At 38.0% G+C, this 8709-nt stretch overlaps 1 long non-coding RNA gene and 1 other non-coding gene across 2 annotated transcripts; both read left to right on the top strand.

Annotated features, from left to right (window-relative positions):
- The first annotated feature begins 2653 nt into the window (after nt 1-2653).
- On the top strand, nt 2654-3960 carry LOC138900967 (uncharacterized). Its single transcript, XR_011412376.1, has 3 exons — nt 2654-3020; nt 3349-3493; nt 3687-3960. It is a non-coding gene; the product is annotated as an uncharacterized lncRNA (long non-coding RNA).
- Nucleotides 3961-8041: 4081 nt separating this feature from the next.
- On the top strand, nt 8042-8148 carry LOC117274102 (small nucleolar RNA R71). Its single transcript, XR_004504185.1, has one exon. It is a non-coding gene; the product is annotated as a small nucleolar RNA R71 (small nucleolar RNA).
- Nucleotides 8149-8709: the final 561 nt, after the last annotated feature.

The raw sequence follows: 8709 nt of genomic DNA on the forward strand, positions 1-8709 counted from the left end.
GGCATATTGACTGTTTTGGTTATCATTTCTGTTGTATTTCTCGTACCTTGTATCCTCTTTAGCATGTCCCCCTCCCAATAGTACATGATTAGCTTTTATCCGTTGTTATCTTGTACATATACTGTTATTTGCACAGGTTTATTATGTGAGTGTCTTATCATAGCCTCATTACTACTTCGTCGAGGTTAGGCTTGACACTTACGAGTACATGAGGTCGGTTGTACTCATACCACACTCTGTAATTCTTGTGTAGATTTTGGTACCGGCCCTAGCTGATCGTGAGACCCGGCAGTCCGGACTTGCTTATCAGAGTCTCAAGGTAGAACTGCTAGCGTCCGCGGACCTTGGAGTCCCTTTCTTGTTTCCTTATTTTACTGTTTCTTTTCATTCAGAATAGTTGTATTTCGTTCAGACTCTGTTTGTAGCAAATCTTAGAAGCCCGTGAGTTGTGACTCCAGATCCGTATTATATCAAATATTATGGGCTTTATCTTATTCCGCATTTTAGTTTTAGTTTCTATTTAGCTTGATTGATTCTGTTATTGAAAATGACTAAAGTTGGCTTAAAGAATCCTCTAACGTTGGCTTGCCTAGCAAGTGAAATGTTAGGCGCCATCACGATCTCGAAGGTGGGAATTTCGGGTCGTGACACACCCATACCGATAAGCCTTAGAACAAAATGTTTCACCATCCGATCACTTCCCAAAGACCCGATTCCCACATAAACACACTGTACCAACCTCAACCAGCTGCCACAACTAGTGCATACATCCACAAATTATAACCATCCGACGTAATACATCGCCCATATGCCCATAATAATATCTTTGATCACAATAGCTACCCATAATCAAAGCCAGCACCGACAAATAACCTTATATCAGCTAACACCTTGCCTAAAACCTCCACAACGCTACAATGATGCAAAAAACATGTAGGTCTCATAACCACTCACCCAAATCAACAAGTCACACCCAACGCCACCTGGACACACACCTCACAAGCTAAAACCCAATAAGCACACCGCGAATATGACTGAATATTGAAAGAGTGATACATGAGAGAACTATCAAACAAGCCCGACAAGAACAACTCCCTATCAGTACCATACCAGGAATCAATTCCACAAAGGAGAATCAAAACATATGAACTAATTACAATGATCTCGTCCTAATATAACTCCACCGCGGCACGCAGCCCGATTCAAATATATCAACCCGCATGAAAACACGAGGGTCTCACCCTCAGCTTTGAATCACAAGTACAATACACATCAAAATAACCGAAAACTTCCACTAACTCAGTTCTGCAAAACAAAATCACAACACGTAGAAGACTTCCCATACCGGTAGAGCACCAAAATCATAAATCGTAGCCAAACTACCCAGAAATCACATCAAAACCTACCGTAATGAGTAACAGAAAGTTCATTCTAGTCTTATAGTTCTCAATTGTGAACAAACCAGATGATAGAAATGGGCTACCACTATAGAATCTCCCAACAGGGGTAAACACATAAGCAGAGTACAAGAATTATAAAACTCACCCATGTATGAAGCAATATAGGAGGACTCCCCCCGATAAGCAGAACCGAATTAAATTAAGAATGATGCTCCTCTATAACCGATCGAAACCATACCTGTAAAACACCATTGGTGGTCATCTTATGATATGCTTATTAAACAATAATTAATATTCCTTATTAAACACCATTGATGGTCATCAATTATTAGTTCACACGTTTAGAAGAAACTCCTCTCTCGATTAAGTCTCAACCTCACAAGATAAACCAATTTTAAGCATGTAAAGATGTGTAAGTGGATTGGTCTTTAGGAGAACCTCTCTCTATTATCCTCCTAACTAGGTTTAATCAATAATTTAACTAGCCTATTTCGATTACTAAGAAGAATTAATGAATTCAACCAACAAAATATAATGCAAAGATATCATAAGTTATGCCTCTCTCGATTACATGAACAAGTGAGTATAGATGCAACAATTAAAACATCCAAAACGATTCAATACATAAACAAGAGTTATAATCCACAAACAAATATCAATTGTTACAGCCCATGAAAATGAGATATTACATCCCGCATTTTCGTATGTTAAAGTTTCATCGTAAGTTAATCGACATAAGTTCGGGAATGTGATTATTTTGAGATTATAAGCATTATGCTATTTTAAACAAGTGACGAGTAAATTCGTGAAGGTGACGGTAAGCAAATCGAAGAAAATGAATTTCGTCGAAATTTGACATTTTGGGATAAATACGGTCCGAGCTATAATACCTGGTAATTATGGACTTATGCCATATAAGGTACTACATGACCATGATAGTAAGGTATATAAGGTGTGTTAAAAATAAGTAGTATTTTAAGTAATTTGAGATAATTCTTAATTATATTGGTAATTGGTTAATTATTGGATTTGTGGATAAGTATTTAAGTAAAAATTGTTGGATAATTATAAGGGGAAATTATACACGTGGGGGTATGTAAGTATGGCAAAAAATTGCCAACTAATCAAGCCTAAAGGAGGTGGTGGCACAAAATAAATTAAACATGGATGTTGCTGGACCAACTATTGTAAACAAATACATTTTTCAATGATGGAAGTTGGATGCATGAATTTATGCATCAAAAGGACTTCAACAACATTAATGAATCTCCCTAATCAAAGTTAGAAGGAATCTTGGCTAAGCCATTAAAGTCTCAAATTCACAAATATATGGAATGGAAAACGTGATTTGCTTCAGCAAGAAAAGCCATCCAAAATTGTGATCAAATTCACCAAAATGTAGGTGTTCTACATCTACAAATGTAATGGATCTCCAGCCAAGAAATCTTCATACGAAATTATACTAGGTAATGTTATAGCAACAAGATTTTTGCGATTCTAAGGGAGTACGGTGCAATCTTTCTCAAGAATATCATATAGATTTTCCCCTAATTCGATCCGTCGTTACGTATTCGTCGCAAAAGACGTGTGTTAGAGGAATTGTCAAGAGAATCGGTCCAGGTATATTAAGGCTATCCCTTCTTTCTTTTTGGCATGATCCATACGATACAAACGAAACGAGTAAACGTACAATTTTCATAAATGACTCTATTCATAGAAGTATTAGGGGTGTCTATATTATTGATTCCCCATGTGAATTATTATTATATCTTCTGTTCATGCATTTCAGAAAAATACGCATTTGATAAAGTTTATCCGAAAGGCATATTGATTTTATGACAATCCAAGAAATCTTATTAACGTATTTCTTATGCATTTCATGCATTTATTCATGTACATTAACCCATGACCAGATGACGTTATATACGTGTATATTATATGTATATAGGATATGGAAAAAGGTTATGGCGTTATATACGCACCACCACCTGATCAGCTGGTATACGTTGATGATTTGCCCACAGTGGCCGAGATGATATGATGGGATACCCTCAGAGGCTTGATGATGTTATGAACGCATATACCTAAGCATGGTATGGCATTTATACGTATATGTATGACATTGTAAATATTAATGAATCACTAGATATTCATACTTACATGTTGAGTCTTTTACTCCATGTTTATCTCATGTCTATTATTTATTGATGTTCATTCCTTACATACTCGGTAAATTATTTGTACTGACATCCTTTTTCCCGAAAATACTGTGTTTCATGCCCGCAGGTTCCAATAGACAGGTCGAGAGTCCTCCAAGTAGGCTATCAGCTCAGCGGAAGGTGTTGGTGCGCTCCATTTGCTCTGGAGTTGCTTGTTTGGTCAGTATAATTTAGACGTGTATTGTTTGGTATGGCGTGGCTCTGTCCCGACCTTTATGATAATTATGTATTCTTAGAGGCTTGTAGACAGATGTCATGTACGTAAAAGATTGTATGGACTTGTCGGCCTATGTTCAGTGTACGAGTGGTTATTTTGGTCTTATAGGCCCGTATGTCTTATGTATAAGTTGGTATTACATGTTGTATTTTACTTATCTCACGACAACCTCTCCAGCTCAGTTGTCTATGATAGTATGATACGAAATGAAATGTTATGTTGGTACTCAGTTGAGTAAGGTACCGGGTGCCCGTCGCAGCCCATCGGTTTGGGTCGTGACATCAATACACTAAATCCATCAAATCCTAAAGAGAACTACTCCATAGATATGGAGTAATTCATCACAAATATGTTTTAGTTAAAGGAAAACATAAAATGATCCAAACTCGTGTCTTGAGTGAGGATTGAATGATGAAATCCTTGTGCTTTTGCTTCTCCACCTCCTCCTTAGCTTCCTTATGTCTAAGATGTGTCAAAAGTTAAGAAAATAATGTTTTTCCATGTATATATACCAAGTAGGGTCGGGCCTCGATGAAAATACCTTTTCCTGCACGAAATAGGATAATTACTCTGTAAAAATTGTATAGGCACGCCGCATGGGGTGATGCACCACACGGGGCATTAGTAGGGAAATCTAGAGAGCTAGTTTTGACAGGCAACAAGTATTTTGTACAGGCGCGGTGCACCGCGGGTGTGTTGTTTTCTCAAAGTATGGATGTTTCTTGACTTTTTGATATCCACACGTGGTTCTCGACCCCCGAACACGATCCTGGCTTAATTGCTTGGTCTTTTACTCGAACTTCAAAACTCCAAATCACTCGAATTCATTCCATAACATCTACATCACCCGAAATCATTCCTAGTATTTCACGTGTCATGTTATAACATTCAAGTTTCCCGTATTCAGATCTCATGTCACAACATTTATGTTTCTAGTATTTAGATATGATGTTATAACATTCATGTCAGTTCAGAACTCAGATACTCATGCTAGTTTAGTACTTAAATATTCGTGCTAGTCTAGTATTCACGTATCCATGGCAGACCAGTATTCACGTATATGTTTCATGTTATGCGTATTATGATAGAGAGTAGTTCCACACACAATAAAAGTTAAGAACAATTAGGAATTCAAGATAGAAAGAATTCACTCACTCTCAGAAACAACATTCATGTGCCACAAAAGATGACCATAGGCTTGCCCGTAGTGTACTACTCTACTAATCGAGCTCATTTAGTCAAGGATCAAGTAGGACTTCATTTGGTTGTAATGTAGGCTACAAGATGGATATGATACATTTAGATATAAGAGTGACTACACCTCCCTAAGAACTTTAATACATACATTTCATTGTTCAAAACCCACACTTATGTCAAACCATAACTGCACTTTCACATCAATATACATTAACTCCCTACTTCTTTAAGCACAATTACATCAAGAGTCACCACTATCAAAGAATATTTTGCACAACAATACAATAAAAATTTTTCTTTCTTTTTCAATTCAAGTGACTCTTACTTTTTTCAAACTAGTGCACCTTTCTCCTTAATTCAATAGTTTCACTCAAAAGCCAAACCAACCACCCCACACCTCAACTTTGACAAAGTTCATAACAAATTCAAGTGCTCATGAGAGGTAAAAGGTTCAAATAGATTATCAATTCAAACAAATAGGTAAGGCTTCTAATGTGGTTGCCCAAGAAACAGGCTTACAAGCTCAAAGGGGTTAACTAAGATACATAATAATTGGGTGGGTAAAAGTATATAACTGGCTCAACAAAGAAACACCTATATCACTTCCAAGACTGAATAAAACTACTATTTCACTTTGAAAGAACACGTGGCAAGTTCTAGACATCAAATGCAATGCACAGAATAATACAAAACCTCACACATACATGGTACATAACTCACTTAGGATTGGATTCTCAAGATACTCTAGCCAAAGCAGTTAAGCAAAGTTAAAATCATACAATTTAAAGTACTTATGTAAGAGTCAAATACTGAGCTTAAGCGTCACAACTAAAGCACTTACTATTCTCAAGGCATATCCAAGTCAAGAGACATTGCTTCAATTCAAACATAGCACAAGGTTTCCTACTCCTAACAAAAATAAAAACTAACTATACCCGATTCAAACAAAACTCTTGGAAAAGAACGGCGGCACAAAGAAAAATCAAGGGGGAATTAGTACACTACCTAACAAAAGAAAATCTTTTTGTCTTTTTCCATCGACTTAATTCCCTCAAGAAACCTGTCGAATGATATCCATCATCGAAACAAATCAAAATATTTTATGTTTATTTTTCTATCTCTAACTACTATAACTAACAAAAAGAAACTAATATACATACATACAATATATAAATGTCTCCCACCCCAAACTTTAAGTTGTAGCATGTCCCCATGATACACAATTAAAAAGCATAAGGTAAATGAAACTTCCCTGAATATCTAGTCGGGGTCTGAATCATAGTCGGGCTCCATACTTCTCGCCCGAACTAGTGCGTACATCCATGAAAATAGCTTCTTCTCAGCCTTTTTGGAGTACACCCCACACTTATCCTTTTCAGTAACTGCAGCCTTCTCTTTTGAGCCCTTCACTTTCCACTCAACAGTTGCAGCTGGCTTCTCCTTTTTCACCCCCGTTTCTGCATTCATCTCAAAAGTTACAGTCTCCTTACCCACTCTAAGCATGAGTCTTCTTTCATGTACATCTAATGTAGCTCTACCCATTTCTAAGAATGGTCTTCCTAAGATAAGGGGGACCTCCTTGTTCTCCTCCATCTTCACCACTATAAAATCTATAGGAAATACAAACTTATCTACTTGAACCAAAATATCTTCCACTATCCCCTCAGGTATCAAAGTCATTTGGTCAGCCAGCTACAAGGATATTGGTGGTGACCTTATCTCTTCGATCTCATTCTCCAATTTCCTGTAGATAGATAAAGGCATTAGATTAATTGAGGCACCAGAATCACATAAAGATTTATCAAAATTAATAGAGCCTAAAGAGCAAGGTATAGTAAAACTCCCTGGATCTCCACACTTTTGTGGGAGTTTATTTTGCAAGATTGCACTGCATTTCTCTGTGAGCTTGACCACCGAGGTCTCTTCTATCTTCCTCTTCTTTGTAAGAATCTTCTTCAAGAACTTGGCATAAGCTGGCATTTGTGAGAGCACTTCTGTGAATGGTAAATTTACATTAACCTGTTTCAGCATATCCAGAAATCTCTCAAACTGCTTGTCCAGCTTTTCTCTATACAACTTTTGGGGTAAAGGTAAAGCACGTATATGCTCGCTCTCATTAGATTCCTCCCTTCTTGAAGTTTCCTCCTTCTTTTTTTTCTCAACTCCCTTCTTGCCTTCCTTCTTCTTATCAACTTCATTTTTCAGCTGCTCCCCACTTTCTTTTTCAGGTGCAACCTCTTTTTGGATTGGAGTGGGATCTTTTAACACTTGTCCGCTTCTCAAGGTCACATCATTCACTATTTCTTTGGGATTTCTCTCAGTATCAGCTGGGAGAGTTCCTGGAATTCTCTTAGACAATATAGTTGCAATTTGTCCCACTTGCTTAACTAGATTTTGAATTGCTGCCCCATGAGCACCTAGCCTCTCATCTGTCCTGACAATGAAGGCTTTCATTATATCTTCTAGACCAGGCTGATTGGATTGTTGAGGCTAAAACTGCTGCCTTTGCTGATTTTGGAAGCTTGGGGCTCCTTGTCCCTGGAATCTGGGGTTGTTTTGTTGCCATGCATTTACAGTACCCCCAGTGAACTCCATGAAAAATCGGGGTACTTTTGACCCATTGCATTAAAGTTATAATTCCCTACAATATTCACTTCCTCAATTGAGGCTTGACACTCATGAGTAGGGCGTTCTCGTCCACATATATCACAAGCTGCGTGAGGCTCACTTTATATCGAAGCTAAGGTCAGCCTCCGTATTTCTTTGGCCATAACATCAAGTTATACCTTCACATATGTATTAGCATCAACTTGGTGAACACCAGTTGACTCCTTCTTTCAGCACTCTCAGAGGGCCACTGGTTCGCATCTTCAGATAACTCATCAAGAGTTGTGACTATCTCCTCTTGAGTCTTCTTCATCAATGGGCCTCCAGCTGCATTACTCAATGTTCTACGCGAGGCCAGTGTCAATCCATCCCAAAACTCCTGGAGTTGCATCCAAAGTTCAATTCCGCCATGTTGATATTTTCGAACTAATTCCTTAAACCTCTCCCAAGCTTCAAAAATAGTTTCCATATCTTTCTGGCAGAAGTTATGGATTTCTCTTCTGAACTTGCCCGTTTTAGCTAAGGAGAAATATTTATCAAGAAATTTTCTCGTCATCTCCCATGTTCTAATTGATCCTTGGGGCAAGTTTCGAAGCCACTGTTTTGCATCATCTTTGAGTGTGAAGGGGAATGCCCTTAAGTAAATTGCATCTTGTGACACACCATTATATTGAAAGGTGTTCATAATCTCCTCAAAGTCCATTAGATGGTTGTTGGGATCTTCGTTCATCTTTCCTCTGAAGACACAACAGTTTTGAAGAGTTTGGAGCAACCCTTGCTTCAGCTCAAAATTGTTAGCTGCAACTAGAGATGGTCTAATACTTGATAATCCTTGGTTGTAGACCGGTCTAGAAGAATCACCAAGTGGTCTCCCAGCACCGGGAGTTATAATTCCGAACTAATCTGCAGCCAAGGGCTGATTTTGAGCAATTCTCCGACCCCTCTCTTCCTCATAGACAAGTTGTGCATTTCGAAGGGTTTCTTCCTCAGCATCTCGTGTAGCGTTTTCTCTTTGCTGGGCTGCCTCTCTTTCAGCCAAATCAACATTATCATCATCTCCAGCCATAAT

Source organism: Nicotiana tomentosiformis, chromosome 11 (genome assembly GCF_000390325.3).
Source record: "Nicotiana tomentosiformis chromosome 11, ASM39032v3, whole genome shotgun sequence".
In the NCBI taxonomy this organism is placed as follows: Eukaryota; Viridiplantae; Streptophyta; class Magnoliopsida; order Solanales; family Solanaceae; genus Nicotiana; species Nicotiana tomentosiformis.